This window comes from Solanum dulcamara, chromosome 5 (genome assembly GCF_947179165.1).
Source record: "Solanum dulcamara chromosome 5, daSolDulc1.2, whole genome shotgun sequence".
NCBI classification, from domain to species: Eukaryota; Viridiplantae; Streptophyta; class Magnoliopsida; order Solanales; family Solanaceae; genus Solanum; species Solanum dulcamara.
This window is the reverse complement of record NC_077241.1, coordinates 58283777-58304527: the sequence shown is the minus strand read 5'-3', so window position 1 is coordinate 58304527 and position 20751 is coordinate 58283777. Positions and strand designations below refer to the sequence as shown.

Here is a 20751-nt window from a genome sequence, read left to right as displayed (position 1 = left end):
AATAACAATTTCCATTTGAGTATTCAGATAGCTCTTTTTGAGGCCCTTTATGGGAGGAGATGCAGATCACCAATTGGTTGATTTAAAGTTGGTGAAGCTGAGTTGATTGGACCATACTTAGTTCACCAAGCCATGGAAAAAGTGAAGATCATCCCCAAGAGAGGTTGAGGACTGCTTAGAGTCACCAGAAATCCAACACCGATGTTAGGAGAAGATATTTATAGTTTAAGGTGAATAATTGGGTATACTTGAAGATTTTACCAATGAACGGTGTGATGAGATTTGGAAAGAAGGGGAAGTTAAGTCCTCAAAATATTGGTCCTTACCAGATTGTCAAGAGGGTAGGTAATAAAGTCTATAAGTTAGAGCTACCACCAGAGTTAGCAGCTATTGATCCCGTGCTTCACATTTTGATGCTTAAGAAGTGTTTGGGAGATCCTTCATTAGTTTTCCCTATTGAAAATATTGAAGTAAAAGATGTTTTTCCTATGAGGAGATTTCTATCCAAATTCTTGATCATCAGGTTCGCAAGCTTAGAACCAAAGAGGTTGTATCACTCAAAGTCATATGGAGAAATCAATTTGTTAAGGAAGCTACATGGGAAACTGAAGAAGATATGAAGGCTAAATATCCTCATTTATTCGTGCCTTCCAATGATAATGTTCAAGTTAATATTTCTTACTTCTACCTTTGAGTCAATGTGTATTCTTGAATTTGGGTCGTTGACTATTTGAGTACGTGTTGTTTGAGAATTTGAGTATCAAAGTTTTTGAGTAATTTATGTATTGGTGGTATTCGTGCTTGATGTCTCCTAGTTTCATCTTCATTCGAGGATGAATGATCCCAAGGGAGAGATATTGAAACACCCCCTAAAAAGTTGTATGTGGTGTTCCAATTCTCAACAAAAATGATACTGCTTCTGTATTATGGGCATATATCTTCATGGGATGGTCCAAATTAGGTGATTCAAATTGTTGAATAACCTCAACATCTTTACCTACAACTTTCATGAGACCATAGCTTAAGATTTGGAGGCTAAGTAGGTCAAATAAATTAATTTTTGTAAGACATGGTGTTGTGATAAAATTGAGTGTTTGTAGAAAAAAAATCATATCTCAATGTAGGGTGATCCAATTTAGTTGATTCTTAAATGGCATGAAAGGAAACCTCTGCAGCTACAATTCATATCAAGACACCAAATCCTAATTAGGAAGTTATCTATTTTCAAACTATTTTCCAGGTAAATGAGCTGACACATACACAAGGAATAAACTTGACACCTCAACAGCTTTCAGATATTGAAAAATTGAAAGAAAAGCATGTTGCCCAGAATAAAATAGAATTGCAAACGGCTGAGGAGGAGCACAAATGTGAAATTAGAGCATTATCTAAGTTCAACGAGGACCAGTCTTTACTAGGTGAGATACTTGATCTAGAGGCCGTTTGGATTGACTTATAAGCTGCTTGTAAGTTGTTTTCAGCTTTTTTTGAGTGTTTGGCTGGCCAACTTAAAGTTATTTTGTGCTTAAAATAAGCCCAAATAAATAGTTGGGTTTATTTGGATGAACTTATTTTAAGCAGTTTATAAGTTGAAAACAGCTTATAAGTCAAAAAAAAAGTTGGCATGCACCTATTTTTTTTAAACTTATAAGCAGTTTTCAACTTATAAGCTGCTTAAAAATAAGTCAATCCAAATAGGCTACTAATTGACGTTCAAGACTTCATGAACTACTTATCCAAACAAGAAAAAGAAAGCAATACTAGTGAACTAAATTATGGTAATCAATCATTGTTGCATCTGCTTCCTGTGTGGAACCAGAGAGACACATTGCTGCTAACGTGGTAACAGATGGTGCAATCAATTTTACTAGCGCTTTTGAAGCAAGTGGAGGGATTAAGAATTATGGTAACATTGATGAGTGGAAAGATTTCCTATTTTTGCAAAAAAGTGAAATGATTGAGGATGTCAGAATCCTAGGAATATTCTATAGTAACAACAACAACATATCCGGTGAGATCCCACAAGTGGGGTATGGGAAGGGTAAAATGTACACAGACCTTACCACTACCTCTGGAGGTAGAAAGACTGTTTTCAAAAGACTCTCGGCTCATGTGCAACAAATTCAGGTACAAAGAAGGACACATAGAAGAAAATACAACAAATAATAAGGAAACAATGCAAAGTCTACCAGAAGAGAGCAAAAACAACAACAAAACAGTGCGATAATCAAAATACAATAAACAACATACTAGGATAGATTATTGAAAACAATACCAAACAATGATAAATACCAAAATAAGAGCTACAATAATACAACTAGTACAGTTGCATACACCAACCACCTTAAGCAAGCCAACACTACACTACCTACTAACCTTATATCCTAATACGTGTCCTCCACACCTTCCTATCTAAGGTCATATCTTTGGTAACCTGAAGCTGCGTTCATATCCTATCCTATCACCTCTCCCCAAGACTTCTTCGACCTATTCTGCCTCTCCTCGTACCTTTTATAATCAACCTCTCGCACCAACTCAAAGATACACAATTTTCAATTCCTTGAGTAGTTGCTTTATACATATGAGTTCACATATCTTTGGAGATACTAAAGGAATAGAACTTGTGTCTGATAATGAAGTTGCACATTACATTGCATTGAATCAGTATTTTACGAGAGGACCAAACACATAGAGATTGATTGTTTATTTGTTAGAGAAAAGGTACTCTTAGGAGACATTGTTACAAGGCTCGTGCAATCAAGTGATCAACTTGCAGACATATTCACCAAACCAAGTTCCTACCTGATCCCAGAACGAGTTATATATGCAACAAGCTTGGTAGATATAATTTGTATGCACCAACTTGAGGGAATGTTAGAATTATAGAATATTCTATAGCATATGTAAATATAGTAGATAGCTTGATTTACTCCTACTATAATTAGGTATTGATTTGCATGATTTCCTTTCCTTTTTAAGACATGTAAACATAGCTATTCAAATCAAAATAGCTTGTGGAAATAACAAATCTGAGTTCTCTATCAAATTCTTATTTTTCATAGATGATATAAATGGAGGTGCAGTGTGGGACATCTTTAGAAGGCAAGATATTGAGTTGTTTTTGGATGACCGAGAAATCTATCTTGGGTCAGCCCGTAAGACCTACCGCAACCTTTGAAACTCAGGGATAATGGGCCCACCCCTTTATCCTTTTTCACTTAAATACCAAGCTTAGTTCACATGGAGCATAGCTCGAACCTCTGGCCCAAGTCACCAGTCCCTCGACTTTTGCCTGAGAGCAGGACCTATAATGTTACACTTTGTGCCAATTTTGGATCTTGAGCAAGATTTTTCAATATTAAACATATTTCCTACCTAGGCATAAAACATATTTTTAACTCGACCAAATTTGCCTTTTAACTCATTATTCAAGTACAGAGGAGGGGATTGTTTCGAAACACAATCTTCTGAAATTGTAGAATAATGAAACAAGAAATTTAAGAAAATATTGTTTGTGATCTTGAAATCCATACATGTGATGAAGCTTGTTGTTTGTATATTATGAAATTTACCATAAAGATGTCTTTGGTAGACTTGAACTTATGAAGAAAATAAATATCACTCTATTTCTTCTAATGTTTAAAAGGTTTCCCTTTTTCTTTTCCAGATCTTTATAATTCAATACAAGAGTGGTAATTGTGGGACATTTCATTCTTTCTTTTTCTGTCTTATTATTTACAACACAAAAATTTTCTGCATGTAACAACTACCAACTCCACTTTGTCTTACATTGTAGGTTATTCACCTTATACATGATCAAACATTTTACTTGACTAGGGATCACAAAAATAAGCTTAAGGAAGAATGTGGTTAGTGTTTCATATATGAATCTCATAGCTTGAATGTTCCTATTTCGATGTGGAACTCTCTTTTTTTTCTTCTTACATTTTTATTTTGATTATTTTCTATTTCGTAGGAATTGAACCATGGACCTTTGTTAAAAAATTAGGGGATGCAGTTTTCATACCTGCAGGCTGCCCTTATCAAGTTAGAAATTTGAAGGTGCAGTCTCTCTCTCTTCCCTTCTCAATTTTTTAGATTCTTCCTTTTTAAATTAACTGCGGACCTCAATTCAACTTTAAGATAATAGTCGAAGCTATGGAAACTTAATTTAACCTATCAAAAAAAATTCTAATAGTTGAAGCTATAGTAATTTATAGTTTATCATTTCTTGTCTTGTCAAAAGAAAAAGCTACTTTTATTTTTATCCAATCCTTAGTGGCTGTGAAGGATAAAAATTCTTTTACCAGTATATATTGGGTAAGTTTTAGGATTATCAAATGTTTTCCTATTTTATTTATAATTTAATTATATGACATTCTGCAGCCAAAGAGACTAAACAACTTAGAGACCGAAGCATATTACCGGAACCTTTCAAAGTGCAAATTTGTGAATAAAGTAGCCTATTCTAAGGGTTAGTTGAAAAGTGGATGTAGGTTACTCTAAGTGCTTATATGCTATCGAAAATTATCCAAAGTAAGGCTGATTTAAAGTTGGATGGTGATAATTTATGCTCCCTCCATTTCATTTTTTGTCTTAGTTTGACTGTTGTAGCAGAAGCAATATTGCTAATGGCTGAGAAGTTGGAAGAATAAAAATACACTCTCTTAGTTCTGAAAATATCCGATATTGGTCTTTGAGACAGACGAGATGAGTAAGCGGTATGTAGACTTTCTTTTTCCAAATGTAGGAACATAAATGATGACTAATAGATCTTTGACTTCTGATAAGGGAACTTGGATATTAGCAATAAGTTTCTATATTGAAGATAATGAGTAAAGCCAAGTGCTAATTAGTAAACTATGCTTCAAAACTGTCTCATATAAGAACAACTAATTTTCTTTGTCACACCCCGATCTTAATAGGGTGTGATGGGCACCCGACCCCATGCTCAGAGCCGAGCAAACCCGTTACCTCATATTACATACTTAATCTATTTAGACTTGGACATCAAAAGAAATAAAAAAAACATAGCTAAGCTTTGCGAATCTTGCTTTCCAAAATCTATCATCCCATAAAACTCGTGACATACGACATAATAACATATTGGCTGGTGACGCCGCTTACAAAGCTAACACTCTATAGCCATGACTCTGTCTGCAAAGTCTCTAACTTCGAACGAAACACCATAGCGCATATACTCTGACTAAGAAGCACTCCAGGAACAAGTGGAGTTGCTAACCCCGCCAGAACATCTTCTATAATAGCTTTTACTCGTCTGGGTATACCTGCGTGGCATGAAATGCAGCCCCCGAAGAAAAGGGGGTCAGTACGAGTAATGTACCAAGTATGTGAGGCATGAACATCAGCATAATAAAGAACATAAGGTATGATTAACCATATCATAGAATCATAGAACATATAGTGAGATAAGAGAGTAACCTGTACATATGAGTGCCCTTTTAGGCCGGATCCATGCATGCTTGTATCTTCTTTAAAAATATTTCTTTTTCATATACATAGAAAATATAACATGTCATATCGCCCACATATGTCCCATGTCCGAGCATCCCGCGTCTGGGATGAAAATTACGCCAACCGACCAAGTGGCAATGCATCTATAGCGCCACATATGAACCTTCCCCATATCCCCTATATACATATACATATACATATAGACAGCATGCAGGAGAGCTCAATGAAATTCATGTATCTATCGGAGTGACGGAAGATCGGTAACCTCCAATTGTATTATAGACTAACCATGGTCGCTTTGTCTCACCTTGAAAGAACAATTATTATAAGATGAGACTATCAACGGAGGATAATATTAAGAGAACGTATAATAAGGTCACAATCTCGTAAGACGCCAAATCTTATACATATGCACATAGGACCAATTTTCAAGACTCGTAGAATAATCGGAATGAGCTATGATTCAAAAATCAAGATAAGAGTCATGTCAAGTACCCTTCAAAAATTACCATGAATTATATCAAAATAAAACTTTTGGAATCATATACACGTATCTAAGCACGAGAAAATATCCTTTGGAAACTTAAGAAAATTGGCCATCCTAGTGGCTCTACGAATAGGACTTCCTTGAAATTGTATTAAATGTCATATACTTGTTTCATAAAACCCATGCCAAAAGAAAGGATAGCTCTATATACTTATGTCAAAACATGCCAAGAGAAAGAAGAGTAAACCTTACATACATGAAGCCGTTCTTATCATAGACATATTCTCATCCTCGACATCATCAATGTCGTTGTAAAACATATCCATCGTTATTGTCATAAAAGCTTGTAATACTGTAAATCTTTGTTTTGGGAAACTATAGACATTTTGGAAAATATTGACGGGTTATAGGAAAAGTAGTCATTTCCTTGGGACCATTGACACCTAGCTTTTGAAAACAAAGAAAATATGGAAGCACTTATGAAACCATAACATTGGAATCATGCCTTGAAAGAAAAGGGTAAGTCTTACATACCTTGTCCGCTTCCTTAGTCAATCCCACTTAAATCTTGGCCTTCCCAAAAATCTATAACAATGTTAACGAATGCAAACATTAGCTGTAGATATCCAAGATTCTCATCCTAAACTAACATTTTTTTTCTATCAAAATTTCGACAGCACTTTCCCTGTAAATACACCATCTCCGAGAATCTAACTCGGCCAATTTTATCAACAATAATCCGATACTTGGTCAAATTATCAACAACAATACCAAATCAATATACTACTTCCTCCAAGACCTTTTAACTCCCATAAGAACAATAACAATCTAATCCCTTCTTTCAAATTCAATTACGACAACCCAATAATTTACACACTAACCACATCATACTAACAACATTAGCTTCCATATATGCAAGAACATCATATTAACTTTACAAACTTCTAAAACAAGTCTCCAACTACTACAACTTTATAAGGATCCTTAAGCTTTTATTAGCAACATAGAATCCATAACAACAACTAAAACACTAAATAGAATCAATTCACCATAACTTGTCAAACCACCCCCATATTTGGCCACACCACTACATGCATATTTTCATGAATTTTCATCTATTTCTATACCTTACAACAACAACCACATACTACATAAAATTAATCCATTCTTTCTACACAACATCACACATACACGGCCAACACCCACACACTTATTTCCATATACTTCATCCATTTCTTCACTCTACAACATATACCAATCATCCATAACATATAAAGAAGATTGAAACCTTACCTTTTTCACTTAGTTCTTCAACTTGGCTAGAATTGTGCCTTGCAAGAATGAATGGTTTTCTTGCTCCAACAATTACTCCACTTTGTTAAGGACCCTCCAATTAGTTGTTTGGCTAAGAAAGAATAATTTTTGGTGAGATTTTTTCCAAAATTCTTGCCTATTAGAACATGGTCAAATGGCTCTTTTTATTTTCTCCCTTTCTTCTTTCTCTCCAAGCTTCTTGAAGCTTCTAGGAATTAAAAAAAATCAAGATGACTAATAAGTCATTCTTTTGAGCCTTTTTCTTTTTTTTCTTCTTTTTTTTTTATCCATATGGGCTTTGGCCCATCACTATGGATGGCCACCTAGGCTCAAGTGATCAAGCCCTTTTTTTTTCTTTTTGTTTTTCGCACTTCATGAAAATTTTATTTTCTAATTTCCAAATTTGCTCCTTAGCTTCCTCCATATTTTCATGAGTCATATTGCGAATTTCCCCTTCTTTTTTTTTGCCCCTAGCCATTCTTGATATTTCCAATTCATAATTTTCATAAGCAACTTGTGTGCTAAACAAAATAAAATATGGTCTTGTTTTAAACTTCCCGTGGTTTTTCTCGAATTATCCGAAAATACCAAAATGCGGGATATAACATTTCTTCCCAGTCAACTTTCCACTTTATTCCACATATTTAGTTATGCATATCTTTTGTTGTTAAGTGATCATCCAAGGAAGTGTATAGTTTAAAACTGGTGGTAGGTGTTTTGAATTGTGTTCGAATATGAAGAGAAGTTGCGCAAACTTCTTTTTAGCATAATTTTTGTGGAACTCTTTCAGTTTCTGCAACCCTTTTGATTTCCCCTATATATAACTCTTTCGGTTTCTGAAACCCTTTTGATTTCCCCTATATATATACATTCTTTTTTAATTACATGCACAGAGAAGAAGATATCATAATTGAGCAGCTCCCATCAGATTTGCTTAGTGTTAACTTCCGTATAATTTTTTGTCTTGGACACAAAGGAGGGGATCGTCTTGTGAGGCTTCAATATTTGCAAGGTTATCTGCTCAATAAGTACCCAGTCTAAGCATGTGCCATATGCTAGCTCCAATTCTTTCCATTAGAAACTTATTATTTTCCAGTATGCTTTTGTTTGGAAGGTAATGATATCCTCTTTGTAAATGAGGTGGAATGCTTCAAATCATGACTCCAATACTCATTTAAAAAGAGAGTCACGACTCCAGTATTAGATAAGTAGATAGTTAAGACCTAGACATATGTACAGGTGCAATACAGTAATATATGTATTAGTATCTCACATCACCTAGAGTGTAATGTATGCATTGTAAAATGTGTCTATAAAAGAAGTGATAAGGAAAAAGCTAGAGTGTATTAATTGGCGCCTCACTTCAAAAAGATGAGCGCCTCGTGTCTTGCCTCAGTGAGGCAGACCCTTGTCGCCTTTTGTCACCTTATGCTTTCCAAAACTCATTTCCATACTAGCTCACAAGTTGCTACAACTATTGCTTGTTATTTTACTTCTGCACTAGATCTAGCAACTACATTATATTTGTTGCTCTTTAAGGATATCAAATTACCTCCTGCTTTTGCCGATCAATGGTGGTATATCTAACAATCTACTCATGGCCTCAATCGTCAAAGAGTAGTCCTTTAACTGGGACCAACTTTATATATCGCAGAATTCAGACAGCTGAATTACAATGGCTATCACACTGAGAATCCGTAAACTGACTTGCAACACTCACATGAAAAGCAATATCAGGTCTAATCGCAATGAGATAATTCAACTTACAAACCAGCCACCAATATCTTCTAGGATCACTATGTGGCTACCTTTGTCTTGAAATGAGTTTAGCACTCGGATCCTGTAGGAGTGTCAATGGGTCTTCATCCCATCATTCATTTCTCTCAAAAAATCTCTAAGGTATACTTTCATTGTGAAATAACAATATGTGATATGGATTGAGCTACCTCAATAGGCAATACCTAGAAATACTTCCCTCTGTTGAGGTTCTTTGTCTGAAAATGCCAAAAAAGATATTGATTTAAATTAGTGATACCGTCCTGATCATCGCCCGTGCTAACGATATCATCAATATAAACCACCAAATAAATACACAAATTTGGAGCAAAATGTTGTAAAACACAAAGTGATCCACTTCACTACGAGTCATGCCAAACTCTTGGATTACTATGCTAAACTTTCTAAATCAGGCTTGAGAAAGACTGTTTCAGACCATAGAACGACTGATGCGATCGACATACAAGGCTACTTTACCCCTACCTTAGCTACAAAATCAGGTGATTGCTCCATATAAGCTTCATCTTCTAGGTCACCATTGAGATGAGCATTTTAAATGTCCAACTGATAAGAGGTCAATTCAGACAACAACCATGGATAGAAAAAGACAAACAAATGGTATTTAAGCCAGAGGAGAGAGAGTATCACTGTAATCAAGGCCAAATATATGAGTATACACCTTGGCAACAAGGTGAGTCTTCAGTTGATCAACTTGGTCGTTTGGACCAACTTTGACTGCATAAACCTAACGACAACCAACAATATATTTACCAAAAGGAAGAGGAACAAACTTTCAAGTACCACTTGCATGTAAAGCAGATATCTCGTCAATTATAGATTGTCACGATCTTGTATGAGAGTGCTTCAAAAGTAAACTTGCAGATGGAAACAAAGGACAAATATTATACAAAGGCATAATGGAGTGATGACACACGATGATAACTTAAAAAGGTATAATGAATGTTAGTATTATGAGTGGATTGTATACGTTTTTGAAGTGCAATAAGTTGATTAGAGGAGACAAGTCCGCAGTAGGTGTAGGGTCCGGCGCAAGATGTGAATCATCTGGGCCTGATGCTAGAGGCAGACGATGATGATGTCAGAAGTGGTGGCATTGTGGCTAGAGATGTGGAAGTAACTGTAGATTCCTTAGAAGTTGGTGTAGGTTAGACCTCGGTGATATCTAATGAACAGAAGATGTAAAGTAACGTCAAGACTAAAAAATTGTATTATATTGGTCTTTTTAATAAAAAAGTAATAGTAGTGGTCTTGTTAGTTTGGTTATTCTAAATTGTTTCTTTCTTCCACAGTCATGCATAAATGTTACTCTTTGCTTTGTTTCACCTGAAAATGTTGGTGAATGCATTAGTTTGACTGATGAATTCCGCTAACTTCCCCGAGATCATGTTGCTAAAGAAGACAAATTAGAGGCGCTTCTCTTGTTTCATGTTTCTTAGAGCTGTTTATATGCTTCTGTTTTTTATGACCATGTTCTTGTCAGAATTCCTCTTTGCACGGAATCACATACCTTATTAAGTAGATTACTCCTTCTGTCCCATATGACACCATTATTATTTTGGGGAGTCAAACTAGTCTAAAATGTCTAATTATTTGTAGTTGTAAAAGAGTTTCAAGTTAGATTACTTTTTATATAGTTTCAAGTATGTAAATTCTATTTTAAAGGTTTTGAGGAATTAATTTCCGAGTTCACATCTAGAATTTGATGTTTGACTGTTACTTTGGACCTCGCGATTATTCTCAGGACAGAGGGATTATTATTTATAGGCTCTTCAATTGTTCTGGACATATGTAGCTAAGTGTGACATGGGTCTGTATGTAAGGCTATATTTGAAAACACAAAGGAAGTTTAATTATTTACGCTTGAGGATTATCTTTCTTCTAATAAGTTTCAATTGTTTGGGGACATTTTAATTCTCGTAAGGGGAATGAGTATAATGCAGACCAGACAAGTTCCTTGCCTGGCAACAACAATGTCTCTCTTTTAAGTCTACTAAATGAGCCTTCAATGCCCACCCAACCTTATCTTTAATTGAGCTCTTAAGGTTAGCTATAGTCGAGTTTCTTCCAAAGCTGGATATCCAGAGATACAGGCCGCTATCCTTTGGTTAGGGTATTAGTGTTTTTCCTATTATACCACAAAATCACATTCTCCCACTCTGTTCAAATAAGAGTTTTGTGTTGTGTCTTATTTTGAGAAGATAATACCTTCCTTGAAAGAAAAGATGAAGTGGCTTTCAATAGTCTAGTAATGTTTAATGCTCTTCCATACAGTTTGAGCGATAATGAGTTCTGTCGTAAGCATAATCAGTGTTGTTATAAGTGAGCGCTTCGTCGTTTTAATACTTTGCAATACAGTTTGAGGGATAAACGAGTTCTGTCTTAAGCATGAATCCTATTAATAAAATCCTTAGATTTCTTCATCCTGGATTGGACACTAGACTCTATGCTCCTCAATAATTGCTTGTGGATGGAATACTACTTCCATAAGATAATACTTTCTCATTGCATCAATATAACAGCTCATTTTAATAACTGAAAGAAATTAATTCCTTGCTTTATTTCATTAACATAATAAGTATATATACACCTAATACAAACGTCTAATACAAGGAAACTAACTATCTATATATGGAAACTAAATATATACAATTTGTTACAAATCTATCAGAATATATTACCATATATTCTAACACATACCCGCAGTCGAAGCGGGAGGTCGCCGAACGCTAAGACTGTCCCGAAAGTCTTCAAATAACACCAATGGAAGGCCTTTGGTGAAGATATCTGCAATCTGATAACGAGAGGGGACATGTAGGCCCTAACCTGGCCACGAGCCACCTTCTCCCGGACAAAATGTATATCCATCTCAATGTGCTTAATGCGTTGATGCTGAACAGGATTACCAGCCAGATATATGGCACTAACATTATCACAATAAACCAAAGTAGCCCGTGGAATATGACAATAAAGTTCCAAAAGCAAATTTCATAACCAACAGGACTCAGAAACCACATTGGCAACCCTTCGATATTCTGCCTTGGCACTCGAATGGGACAAAGTAGCCTGACGTTTGGCAGATCATGAGATCAAGTTATCACCCATAAAGACACAATAACCCGACGTCGAACGTTATGTGTTGGGGCACCCACCCCAATCAATATACGAGACAAGGTTGGTTGTGGAAGAGGGATACAGGTGAAGACCATACTCCAAAGTACCTTGTAGGTAGCGCACGATGCGCTTGAGAACGTGCATGTGCTCATCCCGTGGATCATGCATGAACAAGCATACCTGTTGCACAGCATAGGTAATATCGGGTCTTGTGAATGTTAAGTATTGCAGTACCCCGGCAAGACTCCGATAAAGTGAAGGGTCCGCAAATGGCATGCTGGTAGTAGCCCCAAGCTTCGGCTTTGTATCAACTAGAGTAGGAGACGGCTTACACGAGGACATGCCAGCACGGTTAATAATCTCAGCTGCATACTTCTTTTGAGATAAAAATAAACCGGTTGTATGACGAGTGACAGCAATGCCCAAGAAATAGCTCAACCAGCCCAAATCCTTCATAGCAAATTCGAAGCTAAGAAGTGATATGATAGACTGGTGAAGCTTATCAGAGAAAGCAGTTAAAATAATATCGTCGACATATAATAAAAGATACGCCATAGAAGAACCTCGATGATAAGCAAACAAGGAATGATCGGTCTTACTGTGAGAAAACCCAAGAGTATGGACATAGTCAGCAAACCGTTTATACCAAGCCCGCGGAGCCTGTTTCAGTCCATATAGAGATTTCTGCAGCAAACAGACATGATTAGGCCGATTAGGATCCCGATAACCCAAAGGTTGATACATGTACACAGTCTCCTTGAGCTCGTCATGTAAGAAAGCATTTTTGACATCAAACTAGTGAATCGGCCATGCCTTAGAGAGAGCCAGACTAAAAATCATACGAATAGTCGCCGGTTTGACAACTGGACTAAATGTCTCACCACAATCCATGCCAACCTGTTGGGTTTTACCATCACTTACAAGACGAGCTTTATGTCGCTCAAACGAACCATCAGATTTTTCCTTATGAGCAAAAATCCACATACACCGAATAATATTAACATTAGGAGGACGTGGCAACAACACCCACATCTTATTTTTAATAAGAGCATGATCCATAGATAATTTCCAATTCGGGTCACGAAGAGAAGACACAGGGTTACGGAGTAAAGGGGACTTCGAGATGGATGTAAGAAGGTTAAAAGACCTCTTAGGCTTGTAGATCCCATGCTTACTCCTAGTAACAGGACTGGTGGGTAGACTAGAGGGAAAGACGGGAGTGGGTCGAGGAGAAGAGAGAGGAGGGAGAGTGGAAGACGGGGCGGACTGCCCAGGCAGCGAGGAAGGAAGCTGCCCAGGCAAGGAGGCAGACTCGCCCGCTGGATACGGCGGGGCTGGCAGCAGTGCGGCAGGAAGGGGTGGAACCGGTGGGTTCGTAGGGGTAGCGAGATGATGAGCCACATATGGAGAGGGTCCATCGTCTAGAAATTGGTATGTGTGATTTTGATGGGTATGTAACTTGGAAAAAGGAAATTACATCTCATCAAAGAGTACGTGACGGCTAAGGATGATTTTTCGAGAGGAAAAATCATAGCATTTATACCCACGATGATGTGATGGATATCCCCAAAAAATACACGGGGTTGACCGAGGTTGAAGTTTATTTATTAGTGTTGAGGGAAAGAGAGGATAACATAAACACCCAAAGACACGAAGATGGGAATAAGAGGGATCCTTCCGATAAAGAATGGTAAGAGGATAGTGATAGTTTAACAGTTTATGAGGAAGAATGTTGAGAAGGTAAGTTGCCATTTATAAAGCATGATGCCAAAAGGAAGGAGGAAGGGAAGCATGAGCTAATAAGGTACGAACAATGTTATTAATCGTACAGATTTGTCTTTCGGCTTTTCCATTTTGAGGGGACATGTGAGGACAAGACAAACGAAATGACAGACCATTGATTTTACAGAAGTCCCAAAAAGGTCCATTATCAAATTCCTTGTCATTATCACATTGTATATTCTTAATATCCCATTCAAAGTGAGTTCGAATAAATATCTTGAAATTTAAAAATATGGAAAAGGTTTGTGATTTGTGTGATAAAGGAAATGTCCACAAGAATTTAGAATAATCATCCATAAACAAGACATAATATTGATGACCGGAGGAACTCAAAATGGGTGATGTCCAAAGATCACTATGTATAATATCAAATGGCATAAGAGTGAAAGAAGTTGACGCATAAAAGGGAAACTTAACATATTTTCCAAGAGGACACAAATGACAAATACGAACATCACTACTTTGAGTACAATCAATTAATTTATTCTTTCTAAGGGAATTCAACACAGGTGCGCCCGGGTGACCCAAACGATCATGCCAAAGAGAAGGTGCCAAAGCCGTAAAAGTAGATGGTAAAGTGCCTGGATTGGTGATTGGATAAAGTTCTCCCTAACTGTTACACCTCATTACCAGCCTTCCCGTCTGAAAATCCTTCACAGAAAACCAAAGGGATCAAAATTCACAGAAATAGAGTTATCAGTGGTAAATTTGCAGACGGACACTAAATTTTTAACTAGATGAGGTGCATGGAGGACATTTTTTAAGTGCAAGGGAGGACCCGGGGAAGACAAAGTTGTGTGACCATAGCCGTGAATTGGAATAGAGTGACCATTACCAACCATAATACCACGATTAATGCTCTTATTAAAATAGGATATGAGGTTACCTTGATTGGATGTCATATGGGAAGTGGCACCGGTATCCATGTACCAATTTGTATTCGGAGGAGTGATCCCAAGAATATGCATTGCGGCCTCAATATCTATAGGCGTAGGGGTTGCGGTGTATGCCTGCTGGGGTCGGGGGCTAAGAACACCCGCTCTTTATGGCTGCTACTTTCCATAAGTGGGTCGGGACTAAGTGGTTGATGGATATGGACATGGTGGGACAGCCCAAGGACCCCAAGAGGCCAGCCATGGCCACTGTTGTCCGCCAGACCAAGGAGAAAATTGTGGAGAGTGTTGCGCCGTTGAATGCTGCCCAGTGCTGCCGCGACTGCTGCTGCCACCCAGCTGACCACCACGGCCAGTAGGACTACCGCTGCTGCCAGCTCCTCTGCCGCCGCCACGACTGTCATGGCTGCTGCGAGATCTGCCTCCATTATTGTTGCGGTTGTGGTGCCTCTTTCCACCACTATTATGGCGGTGGGAAGAGGAATTAGCAGGAACATCAGTGGGACCTTCGGAACGAGCGATCAACTAATGCAGCGGAGGAACTTTGGGCTGCTTTCTTAGCACAGACAGCTTCTTCAAGAGTGAGCATCGAACGGGCTTGATAAAATTGTGGCAAAGGGTCGTGTTGGCGAATAAGAGTCGCCACACCTTGGTAGGGCTCGGTAAGGCCCGAGACCAATTGAAGAACTAGACGATCATTAGCCACTAGAGAGCCAACATTCTTGAGTTGATCCGCTAGAGATTTAAGATGTTGATAATAGGCAGAGACATTGGGAAAATCGGCCATGTCAACATGAGTGAAGCCGTACTCAAGGGTGACAGCACGAGAGTGTTTGTTATCTTGGAAGATATCACGCAAGCGATTCCAAGCCTCCATTGTCGTGGTGTCAGGTTCCAGAATTGTATGCAATAGATCATGAGAGATAGTAGCGTAGAGCCATTGGAGAACGGTGGCGTAAAGGGTGGACCACAGTTCTTTGTCCTCCTCCTGTTGAGGTCGTTTCTCCGTTCCTGCCGCCGGAGGAATAATATGATCAATTACCCGATGGGATCGTGCATGAATCTTAAATAGTTCCGCCCAAGTGGAATATTGGACATTCTCCATCTCAAGAGTGATGGGAACATGGTTCTTGATGTTGGAGACAGCAAGAGCAGGATGAAAGGAAGATTTGGAGGTAGACATGGTGAAAAGGCGAGGACGAGAAAGGCGAGGGGGGCTGCGGCGGCGGGAGACCTAGAAGAAGGAGGAGACAATTTGCCCTAGACAGCTGATACCATGAAAGAAATTAATCCCTTGCTTTATTTCATTAACATAATAAGTATATATACACCTAATACAAGCGTCTAATACAAAGAAACTAACTATCTATATATGGAAACTAAATATATAAAATTTGTTACAAATCTGTCAGAATATATTACCATATATTCTAACAATAACTTATCCGTATCAAGTGTTTATGCAAATAGTTGATATAGTTTCATCACTGGGTCCTTATATTAGATGTTGTCTTATTATTCTACTTTTTTTGGTGGATATTGCTTTGATGATGCCTTCTAAATCTTTCAGTTACATTTTTAGGAGTGTGGAACCTTTTGCAGAAATCCTCTATTTAGTTTTGCTTGAACATAATTTTGGTAAAGGTGATAATCTGCTCTTTGTACCACAGGTCAAAAAGATGATTTTTCATGCCATGAGGAATGCTGTTTGCGAACTGGGAATGAGAAATCTTGAGTTAGTATCACCTGAAACTGTGCTATCCTCCTAACTGTGCTATCCTCCTTACTCCCTCTCCTTGTTTCAGTTCATTTTTTTCATCTGTTGGTGTAAACAAATTGTGTTATTGATTGCAGTTTGTTTATTACGTAGGTCCTGGTGATTTGAGCTGCACATGTGACTATCTTCTCTATAAGATTGTCTTTTTAGTAATTCTGTTGCCTGGAAGATGGATTAACATGTTAAGCTTTGATCAACAGTGGTACTGAAATGACATGGTTAGAGTAGAGGTGTCATTGTCTAGCTTGAAGTCCTCTTGGCAAGAGGCTGGTCTTGCTATCAACTATAACTGTTATTCCGTACTTGTGGCTGAACGTTTTCTCTTTAACTGATGCACTAACAGAAAGTTTGTAGTCATATTTGTTTCATGAATTTTCTGTGATTCTCGTCTCTTTGAGAAAATTGCATCACTCCTGTAGACTTTTGCATTTTTGGCGACATAAACGTTATAGCTGCTTCAATGGCCACTATTTTACTGAATATATAGTGTTACCCTTATAAATTTGCTAATTAGAAGGATGGCTTCTTAACTCCTTCCCCCCCAGATTTTTAAAAACTTAGTTAACCCTCTATTAGTGTCCCCCAGCAGTTGGCTCTCTTCCTTTTTTATTTCTTCCTCTCCAGTTGTGCCTTTCACAGCCACCAGGTTGTTTTAAAGCAGTTATACCCCCAAAAGGAAACATTTGAACGCTTTCCATACAGATTCCCAGTCTTAACATATCAGAAGATTAATTTTGTAATTTTTACCACCTATCCCATTTTAATGACTCTTTGGACGTTCCAAAATGTTTGAGACCTTTTTATTACTCATATATACCAATTTCACAACTTTCAAGAATTAAGATCCATTTTACAATTCAAATTTTAAATCTTGGATGTTATGTTTTCTCTATTAAACTAACTTCTAAATTATTACTGAACAGGTATTTTCTTCCACTATCAGTAATTTAATGTGCAAGTATACTGAATGTCTTGAACTATGTTTTCCTTCACTGGGACAGAGGCAGTATAAGTTTATGCATTGAGCTGCCTCTCACAAACTTTAAGGGTGGTGGTGCACTTTTACCTTTCCCCATGATCTCTCAGTACAACTACCACTTTTTTCTTAATAATTATCGTCTTGATGTATGAACAACAAGGAACAATTCGAACATGGATGGTGTCAAATCTCTGTCTGTAATGTCGTCATCAACTCCATTCAGCAAATTGCAAGACGTAAGTGAAATATGAAGACACGCCGTTACTCAAGACCAGCTTCTGTCTAGATGTTTAACAATCTGTATCTTCTCTTTTTAGGCCATGCCACAAGCAACTCAGCAAAGATCTTTGGATATTGTGAGACAGTCGGAGGACATGACACAAGCCAGAAGGAAATCTTCTGCTATCGAAAATGAGCTGGTTAGAACCGCGCAAACTGATTGTGGGAGTCCTGTTTCAAGTCATCTTCTTTCTGCAGAAAAGGTATTAAAGTCATCCTGTCAGGAGTATGGTTTTCCTGGATTTATCTTTAGATGTATAACAATCTATATCTTCTGTATTCAGGCCATGCCACAAGCCAGAAGGAAATCTTCTGCTATCGAAAATGAGCTGTTTAGAACCGCGCAAAGTGATTGTGGTAGTCCTGTTTCAAGTCATCTTCTTTCTGCAGAAAATGTATTAATGTCATCCTCTCAGCTTCTTTAGTATGATTTTCCTGGATTAACTTCAGATGTATAACAATCTATATCTTCTGTTTTCAGGCCATGCCACAAGCAACACAGCCAACATCCTTGGACATTTTTGGACAGTCAGAAGACATGCCACTGGGAATGAAAATATCCTCTGCTATTGAAAATGAGCTGGTTAGAACCCCTCAAGCTGATTGTCGAGGTCCAACCTGTTTCAATTCTTCTTTTTTCTGCAAGAAAGGTAGTAAAGTTATCTTGACAGCTTCTTTTGATAACCAAAAGAATGAATCCTGATTTTGGATTGGCATTTCCTGGATTTCTCTTTGGATGCATAACGATCTGTCTTCTCTTTTCAGGCCATGCTTCAAGCAACTCCACCAGCATCTTCAGACACTGTGGGACTGCTAGAGGACATGCGCCAGGCCAAAGGAGTACATCTTCTGATAATGAAAATGAGCTGATTAGAACCCCTCAAGCTGATTGTCGAAGTCCTGTTTCAAGTCTTTGTTCTGTGGAAAAGTTGGTAAAGTTATCCTGTCGGCTTCTTTAATATGTTTTTCCTGGATTTATCTTTAGATGTGTAACAATCTGTCTTCTCTTTTCAGGCCATGCTACAAGCAACTCCGCCAGCATCCTCAGACATTGTGGGACCACTAGAGGACATGGCACCAGGCCAAAGTAAAATATCTTCTGATATTGGAAATGCCACTACCCCTCAAGCTGATTGTCGAAATTCTTTTTGCAGTCATTTTCTTTCTTTGGAAAAGGTAGTAAAAGTCATCCTGACAGTTTATTTAATATGGTTATCCTGGATTTATCTTCTTCTCTTCCCATGCATGAAGCAGGATCGACCCGAGGAAAGCACATCTGCACGTAATCGGAATCGAACTCCAACAATAATTCAAGATGTGAACTCAACTTTCCACAAAGTAGAATCATTCCTGAAATCTATCCCAGAGGAACATTTCTTTCACCATCAGGTACACCAATTTCTAATCTGGACTCTGCCAAGGAAACAGTAAGACAATTTGTTGGAGGACCATTGAAGATGTTGGCGGACCCAGCTAATGAAAAGATATTGAAGGAAGCAATTAACCTACTGAATGAGAATCTCTCGTTACTCACTGACGAACAAGCCAGGCTGTTGGTAAAGATCAAACATATATTCCCTTAGATGGTTCAAGACCTGAGGGATGCAAGACAGACAGTTTAGTTGCCAAGACTTCTTCATTGATCTTGAGAAGGATAGGAAAACTTTAGATGACTTGAGGAACACTGAAATGGAATTGAAGTTAAAGTATGATCAAGAAGTGGCTGAGAAATGGAAACTATGCTTATGTTCCTTAGGAATAGGAAGGCTGAAATTCTGGAGAAAAGACTTGAATTATCTGTAAAGGCTAACCACACTATGTCTTCAGCAGAAGAGAAGGCAGGTAAGATTGAAGACACCAAAATACTGTTGGTCAAGGCTAAAGAGGCAATGGTCTATTCTTAAACCTTTGCATCTGTAGTTTCCTGCCCAGATTAAAATATGATTTTTAACTGTTGAAAGACATTGTTTATGTGCTCTTAGATTTGAATGTCAGCTCTTGTAACTGTTGTTTAGGGCAATGTCAGTGCTAATCAGTGCACTCTTTTGAAAAAAAATCAAAAACAAAAAGGGAAGGGACATCTTGAATGATCTGGTTTTTGCAATCGATGGCTGAGTTAAGGGTTTGGGGTTTATTGGCAATCCTTGTGAGCAATCAAATAGGTTTGGAATGGAGTTGACTCTCAACTGCGGTAGAATAACTCGGAAGCACAAATTCTCTTACGAAAATGACATGATGTGGTAAATTCGTGTTATATAGGAAAACATTATACAATAGGCTTTTGCAATACTTTTTGACATTAAAAAGGGTGTTGTAACTTTCAAATTTACCCCCGGATGAAAGTTGGTGTATTTTTTTGTTGCAAGTTTCATCTTTTTCTGTGTATTCCTGTCCCTCAAATCCATTTGTGCAGGGACTGATCATCTAATGTTGTAACAATTTACAGTGGTACCTTTAGTTGGCATCCTTATATTTTGTATGAATAATTGCGTTGTACACGATCCCTTGGCAGTGACTAAATTATAAAAACTTTTAAAATAGAATTAACAATTGTATAATTTAAAGCAAAATAGGCAAATCACAAAATCAATGAATGTGAGCTTTATTGATGAATAGAATACAATTCAAATGGGCTAAATGGTTGAGAAGAGAATCAGAATTCCCCAAAAATATGGATTCCTTCTGCAACTTATACTTGATTTAGGATTTAGTCGAAAAATTGAGAATTTTTGCAGGAAAGAGCTAAGAGGTTTAAATAATCAATTTTGTAGGATTATTTGTTGTATATGCACCTCAATTACTCATAAACTATTTAAATAAGTAAACTAATAGAATTATTTAATTAATTTTAGACACC

General features: G+C 37.5%; 1 pseudogene; it reads left to right on the top strand.

The window, feature by feature from the left end:
- The first annotated feature begins 263 nt into the window (after positions 1-263).
- Positions 264-19798, top strand: LOC129890625 (uncharacterized; annotated as a pseudogene).
- Positions 19799-20751: the final 953 nt, after the last annotated feature.